This window comes from Vanessa cardui, chromosome 14 (genome assembly GCF_905220365.1).
Source record: "Vanessa cardui chromosome 14, ilVanCard2.1, whole genome shotgun sequence".
NCBI lineage: Eukaryota > Metazoa > Arthropoda > Insecta > Lepidoptera > Nymphalidae > Vanessa > Vanessa cardui.
In genome coordinates this window covers 3,372,807-3,388,387 of record NC_061136.1, presented here as the reverse complement: position 1 = coordinate 3,388,387, position 15,581 = coordinate 3,372,807, and the positions used below count along the sequence as shown (strand labels likewise).

The window sequence follows — 15,581 nt, the reverse complement described above, 5'->3', positions numbered from 1 at the left end:
AATGTTCTTTTTAATTAAATTGAAAACCACATTATGTCATTCTTGAAATCGGCAACATAACATTTCGGTGAAAATTCATATGTTGTATAAAACCACAAATATCATGTTCATAGTTTCTGTACTGATTATGAAATATACCCGCACTGTTTCGTTTTGGAACTCCTCATAACGCCAGGCCACAGATTTGTATAACAGTACATGCTATTTATATTTACTCTTAAGGACAATGCAATTTAAAACTAAGCAGTCTTTGATCAGAAATATATATATTTTATTAAATATCAAAAATATATAAAAATTATTACTTATTTGGTATAAATCGAGAGGTTGGCTGCGAATGCGAATGAATTTATTTATAACTTTTTACTTTTAATATTAATTAACAGATAATATTTTTATCGCTTAATTATTTCCTTTTTATATGACTGACATATATATGCTAATTTATCAAAAATCTATACCTGGTGATTCAGACGTCATAAGTATTGCTTGTCATGCTAATAATTTATCTATGTGACTTCCGTCGATGTATGACTAACGATACTTATTTTAATTAAAAAGTTTCTCTTTGAAAGAATGTTTTTTTAGAAAATATCCTAATATTAAGTTTATCTATTCTTGTTGCGTAAGCGATCCGCCCTGGATATCTTTTTAGATAACAAAAAAATATATAATATAGATAATTACCGAAATGTATATTCATTGGAATTTTACACTAATTATATTATATCTTTATCGATAAATAACCTAATAACGACCTCGGTCGACAATGAGGAGATTTTAATAGGCTTCACGGCCGTGTACCAGATCTTGGACTAGCTGGAGCTTATGGCCGTGAAAGAGACAAATTAATAAAAATCAAGGATTACTGCATTGTTTATTTAATTTTAACATTTAAAATGAATTAGCTTAGTGGTCTGTAAGTAAAAAATATCATATTGAGAAAATTCGATATTTGAAATTATATTATTTTGAGGATAATATATCGCTCTTACTCATAAAATGTACCAAATAGTAAAACGAAAGTGTTTGCCGACGGTTTATACAGTCACCTGGCCACAAGGACACCGTAAAGCGCCAGAACAAATGTTGATTTTCTAAATTTGTAAGTTAACATCCGTGAGAGACTTAATTAAAAATACCTTCGAAAAGAAGGAACTCATTTATCAAGATTAAATAAAATGATAGTGTGAATTATAAGATACATCACTATGTGTATCCTTCGTTATGCTAAAAGTGCTTAGATTATGCGCCAAAGGGAAAATAGCGCAATAAAACGATAACTCGAGTACTTAAAGAGCCACTTGGTTCTCTACACTTAAAACAATGACTTATCTCATACTTACAAACTGCGTTATAGGAAATGTAATTAATATCTCTATGAACATTCGAAACGTAACCGTTTTAACCAATAGCATTAAAAGGCAATGTAAAAATTAACGAATCGACTTATTAATCATTGATTAGATCGTGTAAAACACACTCTCTGCAAGCCAATCAAAATTAAATGTTAAATAACATTGGCAACGTCGTAACGAGATCGGCTACTTGATTATCGTTTTAGAAACCGGTGGTAACTCTTCTCGAACGAAGACTAATTTCCATGAATTCGAAGCAGACATTTTTTTTAAGTATACTCATGATAAAAGATTTTTTGTTTCGTTATTTATACATATAATAAAATTGGAGTGTCTGTTTGTAATATTAAAATAGCCCTTTTTTACTCTGTGCATAGTTATTTATACACGGTACATATACCAAAATAACATCTTTTTTACAATTTTTGTCGATCTGTATGTCTGTCTGTTTGTTCCGCTCATCTCTGGAACGGCTGGACCGATTTTGAGTGGACTTGGATATGGATAATTGATATAATAGGGTTACCTTAGTCTACAATTTTTTTTTGTTATATTCAAAAGGGTTTTCTTAACTAACAACCTCCGTGGTCGAGTGGTGTGTACACCGGCTTTCATGGGTGTGCCACTCCGAGGTCCCGGGTTCGATTCCCGGCCTAGTCGATATAGATTATCATTAGTTTTCTATGTTGTCTTGGTCCATATCACAAGTGCCTTAGCTACTTACGTTCGGATCAGAGTAATGTATTTGATGTTGTCTCATAATTATATTTATTTATTATTTTTTATATATTTTGTGGTCACGGGCACAACTAGTCTAATAATATGACAAAGTAATATCGAAAATTCCAGACGATCTCTAGGACAGCTAGTAACCAACTTCCTTTTTTTTAATATACGAATCTCAGCAACTTGAGTCGTAACTGTGTAATGTATTCGCAAATTACACGTGTTATCTCTTCTAGACTATCTCCCAATTTCGATCGTCCATATAAGAAGTAGTCTGAAAGATTAAACCAACAATTTAAAAGTTATCGACATTAAGACACGTATAAAAGTATTTATTAAATACAGTTTGAACCGTGTCTTCGATGTAATTATATATTTCGGACGGGATATGCAGAGAACCGGATTTGTATTGAAATATCTATATATTTATAAATAAGCAAAAACAAAACAGTTCTGTATATTTTTTTCGCTCGTTCGTCGTCGATTATTTTTTTTTTATTGTTGGTAGCTGTAGTAGAACTTTAGTTGTTGTAATCAATAAAGAAATAATAACAATAAGGAAAAAATGTTTCAACTAGCAAAATTTACCATATTTTCCTCTAAATTTCGACAATTACTTAACGTGTCGAATTTAGACCATTAACCAAAAATTATAAGTAATTGTATACCCATGAATCGCTTTATATCGATTCTTTACTGATCAAATATTACTCGATAAAAATATATATATTCTCTATTCTCAATTATTTAGATGTTTGCCGCACGGGTACAGTAGAACTTACAGGAATAGGACTAGTAATATAATGCGACAGTCTATCAGATAGCTGTCTTTATTATGTACAACAAATACCAGTACAGTAAAACTGAAATAATTCATCGCATACAAGTATCCGCTGATATAAGATTTTAATTTATTTAAAGGTTCCCTTAGTGGCTATCCTAACGGGATACTATGATAGTATTTTTATGACTAACACATGTCGAATTAACTAAATAATTTAACAAAATATTCAATATTCATGAGAACGATATAGGCTTTTTATTAATAATAATAAAAAAGCCTACTAGTTATGGAAATTAGGCGATAGACCGTGAAAAACACCAAGGCGATGTATAAACAGCAACACATTTACAAATATTTGTACGTCATTGACGTCACGTAATGTTTAATATTTATGGACTTCAAATATTAATGTATAAAACCATGGAGCTGTAACAAAGCAGTGCACATAACGCCATAAAACGCGCACGTGGCGCCTGACCTTGGGAACGACCGGGCATTGAAGACGTTTCAAAGTAAACACGCCTACATTAACAATAGCGAAGTCGCAAATTATAACAGCGTCGTAATAAAATAAAACAATTTCAAACTATTCGAGTATTTCCTGCACTTTGATGAAGATTTTCTAGTGGACGTCGTCTCGATTAGATTCCGCTGAGACGTTATTTCTAGCTGTTATTTAGATGTTTCCATAAATTCTGATCTTTAACTATTAAACTGAACGCTGATCGGTTTTTATTACTTCATGTTTATTTATATGAACATATTTTGTCATTTAGATAAAGCCCAAAATTTTATATTCTAAATCATAAAAAAGGCATAAAATGTTAGTGTGTAATTAAATAAATCTAGTCTTATTTTTTAATTTCAGAATACTCTTCAAGCTATAAAATTTACCGTTGTAGTAACTTAACGGGTTTATGTGTCTGATTTATTTGACACATTTAATTTTTTTTTTAATATAAACTAATTATTTCAAGTAAGGTGAAATAGTTATCGTCTTATTGATTTTCTCGTACACGTCGAGTTTTCTTCTGGACGACAGGAGGCGGGGTAGAAAGCAGTCTCGTATCCGATAGAGGTTTCACCCAAGATTTCACTCGCGAAAGCACTCGTCATCTGAGATCTTACTACCTATCGCATTATTATGATATGATTCGCTGTGGATTAGTTTTGTACGGTACTTTGAAATGTCTCGGAACGCTAGGAATATTCACATTATGATAATAGTAATATAGCTTTGCTCAAGGCGTGGGAATTTTAAATTCGAATCTCTGAAGGTGATTCTAGAATTTAGTGTAAAATGTCGTAGACGATTATAATTAATTCAATGTCCCAAATTAGCAAACGTTTCGTCCACTGCTGTTGGCCTTTTATTTTATCACGACAATATGTGATCTTCATATTTTGTACTGTAAGGTATATTTTTGTCGCGAGGACAAATGACGGTCATTACGATATTCTCATTTGAAATGGCTTATCATCTAAATGCAGCGTTTGGGTCAACGCTCGGATGGTGATTTAGCAGATTATGCTTATCCTTATAATTTTAATACAAAGTCCCAAAGTTATTCGTATTATTTAGTTTTTTTTTTTTATTTACTGTACATTACGGCTTAACTTTATATCGTATTTAATTCTTATAGATATTTTTTAAATGGAATTAAAAAACCACAACGTAACTTAACGATCCTTTTGATATACTGCGCGCTAAATGACTGACTCCTTCGAAATGAGATAAGTATTTATTTTAAGCGTATAAAGCGAGAGCAAAAATATATTGAATGAGAATGCAGTTGCGTTAAGCGCGGTTTTTGCCACGTTTACTCCTTTATTAAGAGTTCTGTTTAGTCATCTAATGAAGTATTCAGGATTGAAAGCGATAAGGACTGGCTCAGTCCAATCGGGTCCGCTTTTATAATTCACTCGCCACAATTGTGCTTCCTATTATAATTTATTACTGGCCACTTTGTAACAAATGCTCTACTCTCAAAAGATTTACTTAGGACTTAGGACGTTTCGTGAATGATTACATTTTCAATTGTTAAATCATCCGTGTATTGATCGATTTTTTGTATGATATCATTGAGTATTCCATTTCCGAATAAGTGTTTACGTTTAAAGAAACATCTTCATATATAATAAAAATAGATAATCGAATCTTAATCATCCCACGTGAATGTACCTTATTTATCTGAAAACATTTCATTAAGCGGTCGATGACTCGTTTACTTTTACAGATTTGTACGAGATGCTTGAACTAGTTCGAAATGCAATTTTGAGCTTGTTTATTTGATTAGGAATAGGTTTTTGATAAAAATCTTCAAACACATATGTAATATTAATAATATAAATAATATTTTAATCCCGATTACGATACGATCTCTGACTTTATATCGAATAATATATGTGTATTCATAAAGGTACAATCTTTTTCCATATCATTATGACGGATGGATTAGTGCCGCGGGTTTTGTGATTTCATAATTTTCACCGGGCGGTTTCTATGGGCGCGGACCGATAAAGCTGTTGCGCTTGCGACTGAAGAGAAAGCAGATAGTGTTGCGTTTCTCGATGTTCTTGCACCCAACGTCGTATGGGCCAAGTTGAAGTTTCGAGCGTTCAGTCAAATATTTCGATATTATTGATGTATTTTTAAAGATATCTCTGTTTATTCTTTAATTCGAAAAGGTAATATCATAAATCATCTGTATTAATTTTTAAAACTGTTTTGATTGTAAATGTCTTCGATCGTAAACGGTGTCAATGTCCATATTATCAATTCAGTTTTGTGAATTTATGTCTGTGAACTAATTAAATTTGCTTAAACTAGTACTCGCTCGCGGCTTCGCTCGGGTTTTATTGTGTTGGTTGTCATGTGTCAGACAAAAAAGTAGGCTATGTGATTTCTTGGAGTTCAAGTTTGCTTCATACCAAGTTTCGTCAAATTCGGTTCAGCGGTTTGGTTGTGAAAGAGCGACACACAGTAAGACAGAGTTACTCTCACATTTATAATATTAATACAGATTGATGATCGCAGTGTTCAAGATTTGGCGTGAACGCTCGTCGTTTCACACTATAACGTAAAACTCGTACGCAACACCGGTTGTACGCGCCGATACGAGAGCGCTGAGAAAGTTGCCCCGCTACTCTCTCGACGCGATTGATTCCCGCTCGCTGTTTCGCTCCTGAGTGCTGTAATGATTATATCGCTAAACGAAAGTGTTATTGTCCTGTAACTAGACTCTAGATCGGGTGGATTGTATCAATAAACTTTTCGATTTCATCAAATCTTCATGTAATGAAAAGTAAAGTATATGTACCACTGCTAATCTAAGGCCTACTTCTTCTATCCAATACTGATGGAATTTCATTCATATTGGACACAGGCAGGTTTCCTCTTGATGTTTACTTCACCGTTGAGCACTAAATTCATTATTAATAACAAATTATGCACATGAAATTTCAGTGGTGTTTGTCTGAGTTTGAAACCGCAATTATTTGCCAAGATGCACTCGTTCTGACCGCTGGGTTATATCAGCTCTGTGTATTTACATAATTAGTGCCAATTCACTTTTGATAGTATAACTGCTACCATTAATGAGCGGTGCGTTCTAAATATTTATTGTCCTTAATAATATTCAATCTGATCAACAAACTGGCCTTGTATTTTTTTTTTCTAAGAGATGTCATGGTCAGCAGTCTACATACCAGACTAACAGTCTTTTTTTTATACAAAGAAATAGGTAAAAAATTATCGTCGCCATTTATCAATATAGTTAGTGTATAAAATATCTATATATTTTTTGTTTAATTTGAAACAATTTTAAATGTCAGATTGAATTAATAAATATTTATGAATAAGTTTCTTTTTCGTATAGTATTTGTGATGTTTTATACACTTGAATCTTTGTCGTTTTTATTTAATAATTGGGATCTGCCCCAGATTCTCATGGGTGTAATTGAGAACAAACAAAGGATCTCCAATATCCCCATAGTACTCGAAAATGGTATAGCTTTCTACCAGTGAGAAAACATTTTATAATTGGATCGATTACACCTACACACACACACACACATTAAACACAAACAACATATCTTAACTCTTTATAATATATTAAATAATTAATATGAGTATAGATACTTTGAAATGAAAAGTATGCAATAAACTTATTATATTTAAGTATGTTTAATTATTTCGAGGCTTAACTTAAAACATGTTTTCCAACAAGTTTTCTACGTTTTTCCTTCGGGTAATGATATATTATGCGGGACCCGTTGTCTTCTGACCTATTTAAGAATATTACATTTATGATCAAATTTAAACCGCGTCTATTGCGATTTGATTATGCGCTAAGCAAAAACGTTACAGATTATTTTATAGCCTAGCGAGTAGTAAAGTACTACACCCAACTGATTGAAATAAGATAGAATCGTACAAATCAATTATAAAACTAAACCGCTCTGTTCAAGCTTTTTATAATGAATAAAGATTTATTATTATTACTTTGGCGGAAATCGGACCTGAAATAAAATAACTGAAATTATATCCAGAAGATGCAGAACATAATAATGTCTAAATTGAAAAAACAAACATGCACGCAAATCAAAATAACATAAATAAAATTCTAAATAAAATACAACAACGCCACAGACAGCACGTCTGTGGAGATACAGTATTGACAATAAATTAAAAAATAAAGTCTAGCTTCGAGATTAATTAATGATTCCAGCTGATTGTGGTGGCGAAGGCAGTTGTATCCAACTAGAATTACTTTTGATTCATCCTATCGACGCTCATTCAAGCTGCGGCTACTTATTTTTATTGTGTGTGCAATTGACTAGTTCACAGTTGTTCACATTGATTTGCTCCAATTAATTATTGAATCTTGTTTTTTTGAGCTGAGATGGCCCAGTAGTTAGAACGGGTCCATCTTAACCGATGATTGCAGGTTCAATCCCAGGCAAGCACCGCTGATTCATGTGCTTAATTTGTCTTTATAATTTATCTCGTGCTCGGCGGCGAAGGAAAACATCGTGAGGAAACCTGCACGTGACAAATTTCATAAGAAATCTGCCACTTGTATATTTCACCAACCCGGATTGGAACAGCGTGGTGGAATATGTTCCAAACTCTTCTCCTCAAAGGGAGAGGAGGCCTTTAGCCCAGCAGTGAGAATTTTACAGGTTGTTGTTGTTGTTGTTTTTTTGTGTTGACATTTTCATTACATCGATGTTCATTTGTTATATTTTCGCGCAGGTCTGTTTCGGTTATAATCAAATTAAAGTTTAATTCAACATTAATAGCGTCTATATTCGTGACTCGTGATTAGTGTCCGTAGATCGCTTTCGATGGTGCAATTAGCACCGCATCGTTAGATTCGAATCTGTTAAACACTGGGTCACGAAGGGTCGCACCTCTTGCTTTCGCTTCATACAACGAATATGAAAGTGTCAAATCATTATACGTAATGTCGTCTCTTTTTATTTATACTGTGATGTGTGCACCGCTAATGGTATTGACGCTTGTCAAAATAAATACTCTTCGATACAATGAAAGAGGTTATTAATAAATACGATTTTATGAACAAATAAACATTAACGATTTGACGACCTCCGTGGTCAAGTGGTGCGTATACCGGTTTTCATGCGTACGCCACTCTGAGGTCCCGGGTTGATTCCCGGCCGAGTCGATGTAGAAGGTTTATTAATATTCTATGTCGTCTTGGGTCTGGGTGTTGGTGGTACCTTCGTTATTTCTGATTTTCCATAACAAAAGTGCTTTAGCTACATAAATTGGGATCAAAGTAATGTATGTGATGTTGTCCAATATTTATACTTATTTATATAACTTCGTCTTCGTTATTTACAGCGAACAGCCGAACCTAATTTGTTGGTAAATGAACGCGATTTATTGTGTTCAGTGAATATATTTCAAAATAAGTTATCGGTCGATGTTTAGATATTGATAGTAGATTAAAGCTCACCATCCGTATATCGATTGTGAGGTCGTGTTGCGGGAAAGTCCAGTGGAGCGAGCGAAGGTCGGATCATTTACCCTGTAATGTGATATCGAATGCGTTGCGTAACCGTGATAACAGTTACGTAACGGAGATTTCGACTCTAAAGTGTATGCCGTGTGTTCTATATTCGTTCGTCGATTCGGATACCTGATCATACACCGATTTCATCTGTAGATAAATTTCGAAGGCGTATCGTTAAAATAATCGGGCGTTAATATTAAGTATACTATTGCGTTCTTGTAATATTAATCTATGCTATCCATACTTATATATTATAAATGCGAAAGTGTCTTTCTCGCTTTCACGCCCAAACTACTAGACCGATTTAAATGAAATTTGGTACTCAAACAGTCTAGAGCATGAGAAAGGACATAGGCTACTTTTTAATTGGAAAAAAAGCGTGTTGAAATTGTATGAAAGTATTGTCATTTTTATAACTAGAAATATAAAACCTATATTATAGGCTTATAATACACTTATAAAATATCATATCGTGACACCCACTAAGTGTTTTCATATTCTACGTGAGCAAAGTCGCGGGTAACGGCTAGTTCTAACTATACGTTTTATGTTTATAACACATTTGTGGATTCTTATTCACGCTCAGATGGTATCATAGATAGGAATACGAGTATCTACAGTAATATAGCTGGTCCAGATAGTCGGCACGTGCGTGTGTTCAATTTACAAGAATTATCTAATGGCATTAATTAAAATAGCACGTTCTATTTGATTAATTATACGCTACATCACGTCCACTGACTGTATGAAATGGCGGCGTGTGTAATCTTTGCTCATCTTACTCGAGCTTTGTATAAAAAAATATATGTATCTCTAATTAACACTCCTTTCCTGGACATGTTTATAATAAATGTTGTCTATTCATATTAGTCATGCTATCTCTCTAATTTCAAATGCGTTTGGTTTTCTCCTCTATATTTTATTTTGAGTGACTATCTCGTACGGCGAATCTGTTTTTTTTATTTTCTTTCGATATGATTAATTTTGACTATGATTTTATCAAGATTTATGTTTTTTGTGGCTGAATTAAAATATTTGATTTTTCGCATCAACTCGGCTGGAATCGAACCCGATGTAGTATAAGTTAATTAGTTTTCTATGTTGTCTTGGATCTGGGTATTTGTGGCACCGTCTTTACTTCTCATTTTCCGTAACGCAACTACTTTAGCTACTAACATTGGGATCAGACTAATGTATGTAAAGTTGTCCAATATTTATTTATAAAAATATTTTATATTAACTTTTAACTTTTTATTTTATTTAAACTTTCAATTCTAAAACGGTAATATAAAGAGTATTTTTTTTGGTTTAATTTTCGTTCTAAAATATAGCTTTCGTGGTTGTTAAGAGTGGGCGTTCACGATTTCCCGGGAGTGCTGCCGGGTCGCGAGCACAGACGTCGAGTGGCCTTCTGGTGCGCTTTGATTTACTGCTATTGTTTTTGTTCGTATTTTTATTATTACCATCGCTATAGCACTGTGTATATTTTCCTTCCAATTTTTTTTTAAACACGTTCTACGATTTGTTATATAAATGTAGGCGTCGATTAAAACCGTGATACATTATTTAGATTTCGTCTTTGGCTCAAGATTTTTTAGAACAATGTGTGGTTATTTGGATTACAGCAAATATATTTCTGTTATTAATCAATTAAGAATTTATTAAAATGTCTATGTTGTAATAAAAAGTTTTTACTTTTCGTAAAATCAAAAACAGTTTTAGCTAGTTTCAAATAAAGCAAGATCTCGCCTGCCTATCCTCGTGCCAAAATCTGGGTGGGACGTTAGTAGAGTTATCCGGACGCTAGACCACTACCGGGGACCGGGGTCACGGCCGGGCTACACATTAAACTTTACCTTGATCTGGATATTTTATGTTCGAAGGTCAGGCCCGACTGAAATATTAACATAAAATACGCTTACGACCTATAAAAGCCAAATACATTTGCGTTCTAATGTACAATCAGAAAAAAAATAGCTGGCATAATTAATTATATCATATTTTTATTCATAAAACTATCAAGGCGATGGTAGCATGTAAACATTTTAAAGTAATATTAGAATGAGACACGATCCGAAACAGTAAAGTCGTAAGACAAGTAAAGGATATTACAGTAAAGTAATAGTAACAAACGGTGGCATTTAAGTTTTTATGTTCCTGTGAAGCTACTATTTCCAGCCACGTAGTTTGTATACACGATCCTAATAACAGTTTACTATCCACGTATTAAGTGACATAACGGTACCCAGATATAGAATGATACTAAGACGTCGAACAATATAGTCTTTTTGTGTAACGGACATAGCTGAATCGTAAATGTCATCGGTGCTGGATAGCGATGTGAAATACGTAGGAGATTCTCTTTATCTAGGACGATTGTCTACGGTCTCGTAAGCGTTAGTGGGTAGGTTTATGTATGACGGGTTCCGCGGGATGACTTTGTTTTTGTCGTGTATTTTACAAATGAGTTTTTATATAAATAAAAACCTAATTTACGGTTAGATACGGGATAATATTTATTTATCGAGCATGAGAATTCGTGAACAAGACATTCGTAGAGAATGTCGAAATATCGAGCTCTACCGAGCAAAAATAAAAAACATGGCAAATATCCCGAAATTAATAACTGTAATAAAAAAAATAACCATGTTAATTTAAAATCTTGTATAAAATTAAAATTGACCAAATCTGCAGGCGACATCTAGTATAATATATATAGTTTAAAAGTATATAACAAATTAACATGTCTAATTTGTTTTGTTTACTTGGTGAGAACCGGTTAAGTAGGTAACATCCTATTCATTACTTGTTCCACAGTTAGACAACAATACTTTGTCTTGCTATGTTTAGGGTTTAGATTTAGGTCGACGGTTAAATTAATTGCGTAAGGAAAGGTTTAAATTACGGTACGTGTTACGTCTATGTTGATTTTTTTTAACTTATTGATTATTATAGATTATTACTGGGCACAAATGAAGTAAAAACCTAAGACTTTAAATATAATCTATTAATTGTAATCGAAAAAAGAAGAATACATATGTATAACAATTAAAAATGAAAGCATCCACAATTATAAGAATACTTATTTCAATACAAATCAATATAAATAAACAAAATCCTATTAGACAGGTCATTGCTACTAGATATTAACGAGCTTACTAATAAAAGTCAAATTTTGTGTTTTTGTAATCCGTAAGCTATCCGAAAGAAAGTAAGAAAATACCGAAACGTCGACTAACTCTACGATCGCTTCGCAGCGTTTATTGGGACGGGAGTGTGACTACTCGGTATGACCGCATGCCACACACGTCGATTATAATGCTTATGCTATGTAATCTCGTTATGCTATGTAATTTAATATTGCAATTTAATAATTTATTACAATGTTGATATGAAAACTCGACGTTTTTGACCGAGCATGTTTGTTTTTTTATTAATTTCTGAATTTTACTTCGTTAAAAGAAAGTTATATTTTTATTTGGATAGCCCCGACTCCATTGCAATCTATTCACTAAATTATTAGATGTATGTTTTACCGGAAAAATATTTTTTTAGAATTTTTTAGATCCGGAGATCATTCTGTACTTATAAATTTGTTTTACCTATTTATAATAGTAAATATAAGAAAAAAAACAAGTGAAGAGATTCCTAACTCAAAGCATATTTTTAATAAAATTATAAATTTTAAATTTGTAAAACATTGTACGTGATTTTTCGTAGTCTTATGCGTCAATATACATAGCCACCTACAAAACGCTATAATTGTTCTCAAAACGACGTCCACGTTTTCAATACTTGTAATTTACGACACCGGCAACGCAAATGGTTATTTCTGTATGTTTTCCACTAGAGTTATCCACGTAGTAACCGTTCCTTGTAATTGCTCAAGACTATTTCGTATTCGTAATTTATTATAAACAACTCGAACCATATATGCGTTTTAATTTTAGCCTCGGTATAGTGGCTAGTTTGTAGCAAATATCGTAGTCACGGACTCGATTCCGATGTCGGGTCTCGATTCGGGAGTTGGATCGGATCCCGTCGGATTACGAGAAAAAAAACAAACACATCATATCATAATCTAAATATAACAGTAAATATTTAATCGATTTTTGAAAATTATATCATCATTCTCCTCATCCTCCTGCCTTTATTCCATTTTTATTTGGAGTCGGCGTAGCATGATATTTCTTCCGTGCTTCTCTGTCTGATGCCATCTCACAAGTAACATTATTTCCAGCTATATCGTCTTTCACACAATCCATCCATCGTTTCTTCGGTCCCCTTCCATTTATTATTGATTATTTAGAACAATAAACATGTTATATAGTTTATCTGGCTGCGTGATCCGTTGCCGTTTCACGTGTATCGGGGAAGTTTTGGTGATATCTCCACTTGGATAAACACGATCCAGGCGTGTCATGCAGGCTACGTACTCTACGCTGGAATCGTTTCGTTCGAGTTTATTACCCCTAACTCGAAACTCCCGAGTGGGGTCGTGTCGAAAGCAAATGTTATTATATTTTCTTGTCTGCAACTTTCTTATTTGAGTTTGAGAACTTCTCCGTTGGAGTTATGTGCATTGTCAACGATATAAATTTGATATAAAATCACAGATATATACGTGTACGGTATTACATACATATTTATAACATGTTAGGGTAAAGAAATAGTTCAATGAATATGGGAATGAACCCAATGTCGAATGTTGGAATCAGTCCGAAGTAGGAATGTCTCGGATTGTCCTTCAAGGAACATCTTGATTCCATCGCTGACAACGCATTTTTCATCACAAATTTTTTTTCAGCGTCTAAAGGATTGGTTCATTTGATCGTTCGGCCTACCTATGTTATAAAAAAAAGTATCAAAAACTTTAAATTAAATAACATTTAAAATGTTAGGATTTACAATAATTTAATGCATATACGACTGTATACGATTGAGATATTTGTAAACAACGTTGGTCTTGTTTGTTTACGAATACGTGACTCGCCGTAAGCGTTCTCGTACTGTGCTCGCTTAAATCATGTGTGATCGGATGAAAGTACGTTCTTATCTCGATCTTCCCACGAGTGACGGATTGCGTATCCGATTAATATATCAGCCATTGTTACAATAGATCTTACACGGAAAAATATAATAAAAAATAATGAAATGTATCTTTGATCTAAATGCATCAAACGTGTTCCACTTAGTATGAGTAATGTATACAATATTAATACCTTGTAGGCAATCGATCATATTATCGTTCGTTTGAGGCTTGTCAATTCAAGGTATTCAGAGTTCAGGATTATACATACTTCCCATTTCAAGTAGTCAAGAAATAATTTTACAATTTAAAAACATATTAGTGATATTTCATCATCTCTAGGTTTTATGATTTATGGATTTAATAAATAAAACACACTACACAAGACGATTATAAACAAAAAATTTAAACTCATTGAATAAAATCAGGTCCCACACAATACAATTTGCGAAATTAAAATTAAGCTAAAATGATGTGTGCAGTTTCTTCGAAGGTTTTTGCTCGTACCTAATTTGTAAATGTCATACAAACTGATGTGCGCCGAAAATTTAAACTTCAACGTTTATGCAACACGAAACGGGTCGAGAATGTATTGATGAAAATAAATTCGAAACGATTAATCAATGCACACGAGTTCGAAACATAAAAAAGGTAACACAATACCCGCTTCATTGAATTAATCAGACATATCGTAATTCGGCTATCAAAATTCGACAGGTAATCCTTCGGATTCGGCGACGCGTGACGTGTACCGTCGAGGAGCTTATTCTTTGTTCTCTTTTTTTTTTTTTGTTTCGGCGTCATCTGAACTCCTTCGATTAACATTCTGTGTCACAAACGCCCGGTGGCGGATCCAATATATTAATCCTCTTGCTTAACGCCTTGTTCGTGCACGTGCCTTGAATTACGTGTATAATGATTTCAATATAAACCAAAAAACAGGGATTATAACTTAGAAAAACTCACAACTACTTCATATATTGAATATTAAACCGCCCAATGTTCAATGGTCTGTATGAAAATATGTATTCGTTTGTTTTTGCAATAACGCCGCATATGGTATGGTTTATCGGATTGCTAATGATTGCATTTTATATGATATTCACAACAACGGTACTAGATTCCGTGTCGCAACATCCCATACACCTCAATACGCAACGCGTGTCCAACGGAAGCCACTAATGAACGGTAAGGGTTAATAACCGACAGGACATGAGGTCCGGAAGATTCATAACATAATGACACAGCTGACGAGCTGCACCGAATGCGCTTAATTGACCCCTGCCGTCGAAGTTTATCAATGTCCGTCAGCACTGTCTCTCCAAATTATATGGTAAATGATTGCTTTGTATCTTATAATATTAGGTATATATTTAAAAGATTAAGCGTGGTTCTATAGACGTACATTGATGTTTCTATTTAAATTCGAGTAGTGTGTTTTCATGGGTACGCCACTCCGAGCTTCCGGGTTCGATTCCCTATTAGTTTTCTATGTTGTCTATCGTCCGAGTGTTTGTAGTTGCCGTCGTTACTTCTGATTTTCCATAACCCAATGCTTTAGCTACTCACATTGGAATCAGAGTAATGTGTACGATGTTGTCCATTATTTTTTTTTTTTATTTATCTGCATCTGAAATTTTAGA

General features: G+C 33.4%; 1 protein-coding gene across 3 annotated transcripts in view; it reads left to right on the top strand.

Moving 5' to 3' along the window:
• Positions 1-15,581, top strand: part of LOC124535132 (CCR4-NOT transcription complex subunit 6) — a 212,597-nt gene that overhangs the window by 53,981 nt on the left and 143,035 nt on the right. The window lies entirely within an intron of this gene.